The sequence below is a fragment of the Vicugna pacos genome, chromosome 3 (assembly GCF_048564905.1).
Source record: "Vicugna pacos chromosome 3, VicPac4, whole genome shotgun sequence".
Taxonomy (NCBI): domain Eukaryota; kingdom Metazoa; phylum Chordata; class Mammalia; order Artiodactyla; family Camelidae; genus Vicugna; species Vicugna pacos.
This window is the reverse complement of record NC_132989.1, coordinates 113,368,898-113,381,426: the sequence shown is the minus strand read 5'-3', so window position 1 is coordinate 113,381,426 and position 12,529 is coordinate 113,368,898.

The window sequence follows — 12,529 nt, the reverse complement described above, 5'->3', positions numbered from 1 at the left end:
ATCCAGTGCTAACCCAGTGTCCCGTGGGTGGGGTGGAGGGACAGTGGCGCCCCCACAAACAATCCTCCCTCCACCTCTGATGTCTTCTTTTTCTAACTCAGTCCCTTGAAGTGTAATACCATTTATACTTTACATAATAGAATTAATAGCATTTTATAATACTATAATTTGGTTTTATATACAGGATAATAATTATCTAGTATCATTTATAAATATATATTTATATATAGTATTAAGAGATAAAATTTATATTTAAAAAAGAGATAAAATTTATAAATATATAATACATATTTATATATAGTATTTCAAACAGTATAATGTAATTTGTAGGATTATGTAGTTTATACCATATACTGGTCTATAATTTTTGACAAAAATGTACAATTATGGAATTACCATCATAATCAAGACACAGAGCAGGCCCACCCCTCCCTGCATAATTACGCCTCTTTGGAAGGTGGCCCTCCCCAACCTGCAACCCCCATCTTGAAGTCCCCCCCACCCCAGCCTGGCTTCTCTCAGGGACGTTGTCGCAGTCACTGCGTCGCTGGCGAGCAGCTTTCTCAGGATTCCTATCCTTCCTCTAGTATTTTTTTAAGCTTAAAGATATTATTTATACCCAAACCAGACTTTATTTTAATTTTGCTTTCCAGGCTTTAAGAGAAGCAAACTCAGCCATAATATTTGAAAATATACTTCCTAGTTTATCTCATTTTCAACTGGGAAAATTGCTGTATTTGACAGCCAGTCAAGACCTGGAGATGGTCTTGAGTCCTTTTGAATTCACTTCAGCCTCCCGAAATGTGCTTTACAGGGCCTCCCTGGGGCTGGTATGATTACAATAAACATACAAACCCCCAAACATCAAAGTCCACTTCCAAATTTAGATCAGGTGGTTCTAAGCAAAATTCCTGCCGTATCTAAGGTCTTTTCATCCCGGATTGGACGGTCACCACGACTGCACTGAGCGGCCCCCTCCCGGGAGAAGGGCCCCTCAGCCCCACAGCCGATGGCGGCGTCGGGAGGGAATGAGGCTCTCATTACTGCTAATTAAAGATTTCACATGTTCCACCAAACTGTAACCGGAAAGCGCGGCACATCATTCCTGCTGGTGCTTCTCTCCTGGACTTTTTAAAGCAAGCGCTTATATAATGCAGAGCTGGCTCGGTGCCGGCCCTGCTCACTCACAGCCCCCATCAGAGGAGCAGGGTGACATCTCCCTGGGGCCACGAGTGACAGAGGGAAGCAAACACCTCCGGAGGGACGCCTGTACGCCTAGTGGTCGTGTACAAAGGTCCCAGCGGGAAGTTCTCTTTCTAGTCCGGTGATAGTCTTCTCCTGGGGACCCTCCTTTCTGCCCCCCCCCCCCCGCCAAGGCCTGGGGGAGTTGCCTGCAAGGGGGAATCCAACTCCATCCCCTCAAGGAGGGACCAGCCCAGGCTACATTCCCAGGGGTCCTGAAACCAGCAGGGCACAGAGCGGGGTCCCGCGCGACCCAGTCTCTGACTCAGTGCTGCTGCTCTAGATGGGGACACTCACATCATGCGGATTGTCCCCCGAGCCCCTCCCACAGCACTACCCCTCCATCCTTCCTAGAGTCCTATTGTCATTTGCCGTAAAATACATGCCTAACTGAGCTCAGCCTCCTCTGCTCTGCCCCCTACCTGCCGGTCGGGCCTGGGGCATGTGGGCTGGGCTCCGAGGAGGCTGGGATTTGGGACAGCAAAGCCTAGAAGGAGCAAATTCAAGGTGGGGGGAGTGGCAAACACAGAGGCAGGAGGAAGAAAGACACGATGTGTTCAGATCCTTGTGACTCAGGAAGTTTGGCTGCAGCAACCTCCCGAGAAGGAAACGGGAGTTGGGGGGAAGAGGAGTAGGGGGGAGGATGGAGAAAGCCGAGGGAAGGAGTGGGGGAGAGGCGAGGTTAGGAGGGCGAAAGGGGAGTAGTGGGGGAAGGGGGAGTGGTGGAGAGGGACGGGGAGAGAGGAGGTAAGGAGAAGGGTAGAGAGGGGAGAGGGAGGGGAGAAGGATGAAAACGGAGGAGAGCGGGGGGGGGAGGGGAAAAGGGAGGGAAGGGGAGGGGGGAAAGGGAGGGAACGGTAAGAGGGGCTGGGAACAGGCCGAGTTGGAGGAGCTCTGAGGCCCAGCTGAGGAGCTGAGATGTGGACCACGTGTGCCCCCTGCACCGACCCCTTTTTATTCTTCCTGCCTAATAACTAAATGAAGATTGTAGGAGGTGAGGGGGTTGCAGGGCCAGTCCCGCAGGAAAGGGGTGGGCTTGGGAGCGCGTCTCCTCTCCCCATTGGGAGGGCGCAGGCCGGGAGCGCAGGGTCTCCGACCCCTGCCCCCGATGAAGCGCTGATTCTAAGATGGGAATAAAGTACCTGATAGGAGAACACGCTATGTGAGTCGGACGGGAACAAACGGGCCCGCCCCCGCTCCGCCCCCGCGGCTTCAGGCAGAGCGCAGGCGCGGAGCCGCGGAGAGCCCGGTCCACGCTTCCCTCGCTCATCGTTAAAGTTATTGCTTATTACTTTTCATGTTGTGCTGCTTCCAGGGAGTCAGGATAAACATTAGCGTTAGGACTGCTTTGTGTCCTCCTCCCCCTTCTACACACAAACATGCGAACCAGTTCCTTTAAAAATAGACTGATAAGTAGATAAACAACAAATTCATACTGTATAGCACAGGGAACTCTATTCAGTATCTTGTAGTAACTTATGGTGAAAAAGAATATGAAAACGAATATATGTATGTTCATGTATGACTGAAGCTTATGCTGTACATCAGAAACTGACACAACATTGTAAACTGACTATATTTCAATAAAATACATACACATATAAAATAAATAAAATTTAAAAAGAAAAAAATAATAAAAACAGACTGATACAATTCAGTCTGGAGAAGCACGCACTTGACAGTTAGGTTAGGGAGAGTTTATAAAAGCTGAGTCTGGTGAAACAGGTTGAATGAGGCGTCTCACTTTTGCACTGTGGAAAATTGAGTAGGCACGTACCTGGAGCTGAGGCATTTGCAGGTCATCCGGGACCACTGTGCTGGTTGGTCCCCACCATTTCTACTTCTCCAGTTGACTCTGAAACTTTCCTGGCCCTGTTTCAGCTGCAAATTAGGCCAGCCTGTTTCCAAGCCCTGCTGCTGGGCGTGCCCCTGCTGTGTCTTGGGGAACTTGCCCCACTCCCACACCCTGATGGTCGCCTTCTGGGCCTCAGCTGAGTTGGCCAAGGGTGAGTGGGCAGCCAACCCAGGAGAGATCCCTGCGTGGCCTGCAAAGGAACTGGCACAGAGTGCCTTGACCAGTGAGGAGATCACTGAACCGATCAGCTTCCTGGTTCCTGGAATTCATCAGGCAGGAGCTAAAGGCATCGTCCCCTAGGGGAGCAGGGGCCACAGATCCCTGGCCCATCAGAGTGAGTGGGGAGTTGGTATGACCAGAGAAGGATGGGGGTTACAGGGTAAGAAAACCAGCCCTGGGGACGGCTACAGGAGACAGGACAGAGATGGCCTGACCTGTGACAGACAACCCTAGGTCAGTTGCAGTACTGCCTTGACTTTTGGAAGATCCTATTACCTCTATGACTATACACTCTACGCCTGAACCTGAGGGGCCTGAGAGAGCCTCTGCCCCCTGGAGGGGGCAGTAAAAAGAAAAATCAGCCTCTGCCAAGGTTTTTAAAATGCAGAATGGAACAGAGTCAATCAAGATCAGAGCCCTGGTGCCTGGTGGCTCCTGGGGGTGGGTACTCATCTTGGCTCCTGCAGCTCTCAACCTTACACACCTACCGGCATCCCACGAGTAATTCTATTAACTCTCAGGTGAAACCCAACTCTATTCCAAGTCTTTACAGATTTCTCAAGTGCCTACTGTGTGCAGGTGGGACCTGTGGAGGATGCCAGGATGATAGGTGTGGTACCCAGCTTCCATCAGGAGAAACACAGGAAGGAGACAGTAGGGGATGCAGGCATCCTGGAGTCCCCAAAGGCTGCATTAGTGATGGTGGCACATTACTGCTTACAGTTCTCTGATCTCAGCAAAGAGACTAAGTAAGAACCCCGCAGTGCACAGTGGGAAGGTGGACAAGGGAAGAGTAACATTACAGTGGAAAAGCCCGACAGATGCTTCCTCGGCCCAACAACCAAGGTCACCATCAACAGCGATAAGTCATGTTGATAGTGAGGACCTTTGATAAGATGTGATGAAAACGGAATTTACCTCTATAGCCTTCCTCCCCCAAACCTATCATCCTTGTCTACTCATCAAAAAACATCAGGTAAATTCTGATAGGAGAGTGTCCAACAGTATACCTGATGAATTCCTCAAAACTGTCAAGGTCATTGGAAACAAGGAGAGTCTGAGAAACTGTCACAGCCAAAGAGGAGCCTAAAGAGACGTGACAGCTCAGGGCAGTGTGGGGTCCTTGGGTGGGCTCCTTCAACAGAAAATGAATATGGGTAAAATAATTGAAAAAATTTGAATAATCTGTGGTTGTCAGTTAATAATAATGTATCAATATTGGTTCATTATTTGTAACAAATGTACCTTGCTAATTTCTATACTAATAGGGGAAACTGGGTACAAGGCTTATAGGAACTTTCTGCTCAACATCACTATACATCTAAAACTGTTCTAAAATATAAAATATTAAAACTCAAAACCTGGAAAACCCTGCGGGAATGAGGTTTGGGATGACCAGTCTGTGAACCAGGATCTCTGCTCTCCAGGTATTTTGACAAGCTCTTCAGTATCTTTTTTAACAAAGCCCTTTTCTGCTTAAACCAGCTGCAGTGGGAGTTCTGTTGTTTGCAACCAAGAACCTAGACTAATACATACATTTACGTACAGCGTTTAAGAAAAGAGCTGCAGGAGATTTGGTGCCATTTTCCACTTTGAGTTACAATCACTTCACAAAGGCAGCATAATGTGCGTGAAGGATCCGGGGACAGAATCGGGACTAATGAGATACTATCTGCAGAACACTGAGCTCCCTGGAGCTACTGAAAGGCAAGCTGTAGGTATCATCATCATGAGAGAAAAAACAAGCTTTGAAAACTTTGGCAGGAAGGCGGATGTAAGTGGAAATCAGTTCAATTACTCTCTCCTTTCAAAAGAGACAAGTTCTATAAAAGTTTAAGATAAGTGATTTTTTTTTCTGGTACATCAAATTCTCCCTTACTTCCTCTGTCAAACATGGTTGTTCTGTGATCGTTCGATTATTTTTGGTTAGGCTCCCTATGACAGTCTATCTGAGCAGCTTTCCTTTCTCTGCTTCCAGATTTTCCAGCAAAATATTCTCAAATTTCAAAATTGACTCCCGTTTTGAGGGGGAAAAAAGTATATGCTTTCCTTTAACGTCATTGGAAATTTCAAAACAAAGAACATGATAAATAAAACCCAATACATGGTAATAGTAGAAGAAAATGACATTTTTCTCTCTAAAGATACTTTTTAAAAATTATTAGCTGATATAAAATAAGAGTTTGTATTTGTCCCTCCTGCAGGGGAGGGAAGCGAGTTCATCATGGCCCTTCCCACGTCAGTTCTGTTGGGCTGTTTTTTTCCAAAGCCCATAGTAAGGGAAAAAATCAGATACATGTGAGTGAAAAACAACATCACAATAAAAATGCTTTCTCTTTTATTTTTTTTTTTATTGGAGGTTCTGGAGATGGAACCCAGGACCTCATGCACGCTAAGCACGCGCTCTCCCACTGAGCTAACCCGCCCCCACCTTTCTCCTTGTTTTAAGGAGAGGAATTTTCCTTCCAAATCTTCAAAGTCATCATATTAATGAAGATTCATGATTAACAGGGATGATTGGCTCTCATTCCTTTTGGGCCACCTTCGACCCAAATTGTGTTTTTTTGTTTTCGTTTTTTCTTTTAAAACCTTACAAGAGGCTCCAAAAATTGGCCAACACATTCCAGAACATTGCCTGTCAGGTTCCCCAAAACGATCTTGGTAGACACATGGCCTATTTCCCAAGATGTAATTGGAGGCAGTTTAACCATTTTGCAAACATCTAGCAAGAGATGCCAGTTTCCAAACTGGGTTAAAGTCAACATTACTCTTCTCTCTCTGGGCAGTTCAGCGTCTTAGGGTTTCTTAACTTACCACGACTTCCTCTCCGCAAGAAATTCAGATTTGGCAAATGTTTCTTATGTGGCAAGTAATTCAAAATTCAACTTAAGTGGCAAAGAGGATTCTGTGGCTCCCATGGTGAAGTTTGGAGGTGGGCAGAGTTCCCAGAAGGCTGACGTGATGACTCAGTTGTGTGATGTGCGAGCCCAGCTATCGTCCTCTTATAGAGACGGTTTTATCCTGAGACCTGTTTCCCTTGTGGGCCTGCAGAAGTCACAGCCATCTACTTCGTCCTTCACATCCAGCAAGTGGGTTTGTCTGCAAATCCTTATGAAATCAGAAGGCCACTTGATTGGAGAGATTTCATTAGATAATCATTGATGGACCTATGATGTGACCAGGATGCTGTGCTGAGCTCATGGGCAGAAGTCAACTGCAGCCCAACCCAGGCAACTCAAAATGGTATCCCCACCCCCAACACTGGGCTTCCCTAGGGCAGAAGGTGTGCACCCAAATGAAATCTGCTTACCCTAGGGAAGGGTGAAGGTCAACAGCTGCTCTCAGCCAGCCCCGTACAAGGACCTCTGTTGTCATTTTCTGGAAGTTACCTTTGGCAAAAGGTGGAACTTCAAAATTTCTTCCTGGGGATGTTTTTCCAGCTCAGATGAAATTTTAGGAGAAAGAGAATTTCTTGATAAGCTCTGAAATGAGATTTTTCAGCCATGACATCTAGAAAATAGTTCTTGAATTCAACCTATACACACAGAAAATACACATTTATTTTTTCTATGAAATACTTCTCAAAAACCTTGTCTTTGAAAGTTTTAGATTGAAAAAAATGTGTAAAAAGACAGTTTTAGCAATGATTCTCAGCACCCATGACTCAGTTTGGGCTCTAAGTGTTTTAATAAGAGGAAGTTTATGTTCCAGCTTTTAAGTGTAGCTGTCATATACGACAAGATTTGCTGAAAGACCATTTTCAGAACTTTACAGCTGTATGTTTTCACCCTAGGATTCCAAAAATAGGACACCTGTCCCTTCCAGTAGGTAAAAAATGTTTATTTCCTTTTGCCACGCGCCAAACCTCTGTGGAGAACTTTCTGATTGGCATTCAGATCTTCATACCGAGCAAAGAGAATCATCTGAGGGTTGATATAAAGCCTTTCATGTAAACTGATTACCATTAGTTGAGGCTTTCTTAGCAATTCCGGGGCAGAGTTTTGAAACATAACTCTGATGATGCAGAATACAGCACTTTCCAGAAATGAGCGTTTTCCTTTGGTTTTTCACTCACTATCTGCAAAGCCCAGCATTTCGAGAGCACCATCGGGGCAGAACCCCATTAGTGCTTTTTTTTCTATTTGACTAATTTACTTTGAAGAATTTTCACACGGCCTCAAAACCATCATCAGCTTTCATGATAGTCTCTAAGACCTGAGAAAACCACATTTCTTTTCCAACAGTATCTTGAGTCATTGTGCCTAACCAAATTATTAAGCCCAATTTCTTCGATTGGTTTATTCATCACAAGTAATAGGGAAAAGGGGCATTAAATCGATCTTTTGCAAAACTTGAAGTTTGATGTCCTAGGCTAATTCAGCTAATGATTATCTGATTGAAAATTTGGACTAGCTGAAACAGTCGTCTGAATTTTTTTCTTGGATTCTTCTCCAAAGGAAACTTGGGCAGCTGTCAGCAAGCAAATTTTCACAAGTGCTTCTTCACCATGAAAGGTTGGCTTCTGTTGTTATTGTTGTTTTAATCTTAGTGATGGAAAAAGCTGAATCATACAAAACCTTCAGCACTTTGTAGATGCCTGATATTACATTCTACTTCTGTCCGATCTCACGCAGCCGAAAATTCTCCTTTGCAGGAAAAACAAATGTATAAACGTAAATGTCCTCTTAAAATATTTTGACCAAAATAGCATTTAAATCAAGCATTTCTGGAACTCCAACATTCTGGGGAAAAAATACTCAGTCCTTTTGCTTGAATCCCTATATGACAAGAAACATTGCCAAAAGATTATGATGCCATCTTCAACTACCCAAAGAAAAAAGAAGAGTAAGCAAAAATGAAAGATTTTGACATAAACACCTGGTCCCACAGCTCTGGAGGGGTGAGGGGTGTGGTCCAGACACCCAGGCATGTCTAAACTTGGGAATGCTGAGACACCCAGTGTTTCTGAGCACTGGGTCCTTTCATGGCACCATGGCAAGATTTAAATAATTTTTCTGGACGATAGTCTAAAGTTGTCCGCACAAGGTCAAGGACAACCACTAACTTACACAAACAGAGGACTGTCCCAGAATCTATTTTTATCCTTTATTACAGTATCTATAAAATCCAATGATATTTTTCAAATATATGCACATTTATATTTAAAGAGCAAGCGCATATACTGTGCAGTAGAAAGCAGCAGAACAAGTTGGATTTTACAATATAACACGTTGTGTTCATACATGAGTATCCTCTAAAGCCTTTCTTGCTTCACTGTCTGCTTATCCGCACCACTCAGGAGACTTTATTTATTCTCTGTAGTTTGTACTATGAAATAAACATGATTTTAATTTTCCAAATAGAACATTAGACTAAGATAATATGTCTCCCCAAATTTCACACCCCTGCCATCCATGTTCTGACGTTCCTCCCTCCACGCCCACCAAATACTTCCGAAGAAAGAATACTTAACATGGAATGAGCCAACAATGAATCTGAGAGAAGCAAGAATTATTTTGTGATTCTCAACTACTCTGATTTTCTTAAATGGATGAAAAACAAAAATATTAAAATAGGCAGCCCTCAGCTTAATTTCCAGAATATACAAACAGCTCATACCACTCAATAACAAAAAAAAAAACAACCCAACCAAGAAATGGACAGAAGACCTAAACAGACATTTCTCCAATGGAGACTTACAGCTGGGTAATAGGCATGTGAAAAGATGCTCAACATTGCTACTATCAGAGAAATGCAAATCAAAACTACAACAGGTATCCCCTCACACCAGTCAGGATGGCCATCATTCAAAAGTCCGCAGACAATAAGTGCTGGGGAGGGTGTGGTGGGAATGTAATTTGGTGCAGCCGTTATGGACCATAGGATGGAGACTCCTCAAAAAACTAAAAATAGACTTACCATATGCTCCAACAATCCGACTCCTGGGCATATATTTGGAGAAAACTTTAATTCAAAAAGATACCTGCACCCCAGTGTTCACAACAGCACTATTTACGATAGCCAAGACATGGAAGTAATCTAAATGTCCATTGACAGATGACTGGATAAAGAAGTTGCGGTATATTTACACAATGAAGTACTATTCAGCCATAAGAATAATAAAATAATGTCACTTGCAGCAACATGGATGGACATAGAGATTATCATACTAAATAAATTAAGTCAGAAAGAGAAAGACAGATACTACATGATGTTGCTTATATGTGAAATCTAAAAAAAAAATGACACAGGTAACTTATTTACAAACTAGAAGTAGACTCACAGACACAGACAAGAAACTTACGGTTACCAAAGGGGAAAGGCGGGGGGAGAGATAAATTAGGAGTTTGGGATTTATAGATGCAAACTACTGTATATAAAATAGATAAACAACAAAGTCCTACTGTATAGCACAGGAACTGCATTCAATATTTTGTCATAACCTATAATAAAAAGCATATGAAAAAGAATACATACATGTGTAACTGAATCACTGTGCTGTACACCAGAACTAACACAACATTGTGAATCAACTATACTTCAACGAAAATAAAGCTAGAATAAAATAGGCAGCCCTCAGCTTATGAACCAAGATTTGCATTGAAATGCTATTTGTCAGTCATATTTTGGGGCATGTAGAATCATGTCTCCATCAAACAAAATGTCATAAATGGTGCCTCACCAATGTCCTATGCACATGTATTGAATTATAGGAAGTTTCAACTTGCCCCATTCAAAGCCAGTGGGGCTTCCACATTCCACAGAGGGAGCGAGCTGGCGACTCCGCATCAGCCTGTGGTTGCAGAAGTCTGTCAGGTTCTGGAAGCTTTTCCATGCATTTCTGTGCTTCTGTCCTGGGCCTCAAGGAGAGAAGGCAGGCAGATTGGAGGTGACCGTGCCCCACTGCACGGCTGAGCCAGGTGTGGCAGGGCTACTGGTGGTTACGTAAAAGGGGACCCTGCTTAAAGAAAGTGACGTTGTGACACAGCTGCTGGGAGGCTGGGCAGTGGCCATGGGCTCCCTGGAGGTGGCCCAAGATGGGTCCACCTCTGTTCTGTGGCACCTTATGGCACTGGAGGCTTGGAGAGGACCTTCCTGCTGAATCTCTTCACCATCTTTCACTGCTTCAACATTTAATCTTCCCAAATTGTCCTTGGGTCTTAGGCGGCTGGTCCTCTGGCCAAGCTCCCCTCTCCTGCTCCAGTCTCTTCTTCTGGAATCTGGTGTGACTGGAGGCTATTTGGAGCAGAGGAGGACCACAACTCATCCTTCAGGGCAGTTAAACTGAAGGAATGATGTGCCCATGTCCTAAAGACCAGCACTCATGCCGATACTGGCACATGTAATGCTTCTGCAGTGTCAGGCGCTGTTTTAAGCATTTTCCATAAATTAGCTCATTTAATCCTCATTCACAAAACTGTGAAGAAGGCACTATTACTAGTCCCATCTTTACAGACAGAGAAACTGAAGCATAAGGAGGTTAAACAGTAGCTGATAGATTATCTACTTGCCAAGGGAAGCTCACTGCTCCCTCAGCTGGGGTCAGGGCTGGGGTTCATAACGTCCCCCCAACAAGGCTGATCTCCAAGAACAGTGTTTACTTCTGGCTAGCATGTTGGGGATGGGGAGCTACAGAGCACACTCTTCAATCTTCAGTGTCCTTCTTCAGGTTAAAATGTGCAGCAGTAGGTCAGCAGGACGCGGAACGAGCGTCCCCCTGTGGGTGATGCGGCCATGGGGAACTTGGGGTAAACAATGATATGAGTAATGGTTAAGGTTCTGAGCCAAAGAGAAATGCCTGAACCATGAGTGGTACTAGAAACAGCTCTGAATTCGAGATCTCAAGAAGATCTGGAGCTGAGATAGTCCCTCTTCACACCATGGAGGAGGGTGGAATTCCACTCTCAGTGGGAAGTCAGGGAGGGGGTGGGCTCCACTCCAGAGGGTTCCCAGGAAGCCTCTGTAGGGTCACAGCCTCCAGCTACAGGGATTAAAGGAATTTCTGGGGTGGGGAGCGAGCTGGGGCTCTGGGTTGATCGTTCCTTTCACAAGCTTTACCGAGTGTGATTAGTCTGATGCAGTGCTTACTCAGTTACGGTTTCCATGTTAAACCCTTCTCCTGTATTGTTTTTCTCAACCTTCTCTTGCAACCTTATAAGGCAGGTGTTACTATCCCTTTAGAGGGATATTTAGCCCCATACAGATTAAATAACTTGCCCAAGCCAAAAAGAGCTTTTAGAAAATCTATTGAGGTATAGTATACATTCAGAAAAATCCCAAGTGTATGGATTGATGAATGATCTCAAAGTGAACCCATCTATGCGACCAACTCTCAGGATAATAGATAGGACATTACATTCTAAGTGCCCCCAAACACCTGCCTGTCCCCGTCCCAGCCACTGCCCTCCTCTTCCACAAAGGTCAACACTATCCACGTTTCCAACAACAGAGATTAGTTATGCCTGATTTTCAACTTTCTATAAATGGAATCATATGGCCCATGCTCTTTTGTGTGTGGCTTCTTTTGGCCAGCATCATGTCTGTGACATTTGTCCACATTGTTGAGAGTGGCATAGTTCATCCATTTTTACTGCAGTGTAGTGTTCCACTGTATGGATGTACCACAACTCACTTATTCAATCTCCTGTTGCTGACCATTTGTTTTCTCTTCTTCTTCTGGTTCTTGTTTTGTTCCCATCCTCCTTCTCCTCCTCCTCCTCTTTCCCATGATGAAGGGAGCTTCTGTGAAAGCTTAACTCAGGGTCCCTGTGTATGGGGAAAGCTGGCAATAAGATGAGATTCCCCAAGGAGGATGGTCACAGAGTGAAGAGCCTGTGGACCACTGACATTGGAGGGTCAGGTTGCCTGCTAAGACCAGGTGGGGTGGGAGGGGGAGAAAGTGGTGAAGGTCTAAAATGGCAAGAACCAAGAATGCACATCCCCCTCCCCCCAACCTCAGTGTAGAAACCACACTCACATTTGCAGGACCTCTGGTGGGCGGGACTCAGCAGCCTGGGTGATGGTCACAGAAGGGAGGTGGTAGGCATGATCCTGGGGGAGGAGTTATCTGGATGGTGGAAAGTCAAACATAAGATCTGGAGGCAGAGTCTGATAAGAGAAGAATTTAAGTGAAAAAAGCATGAATCAGTTACTACCGGAACTGCACAAACTGGCTGCTGACAAACATGACCCCCATTTGTGTGACTTCACTGA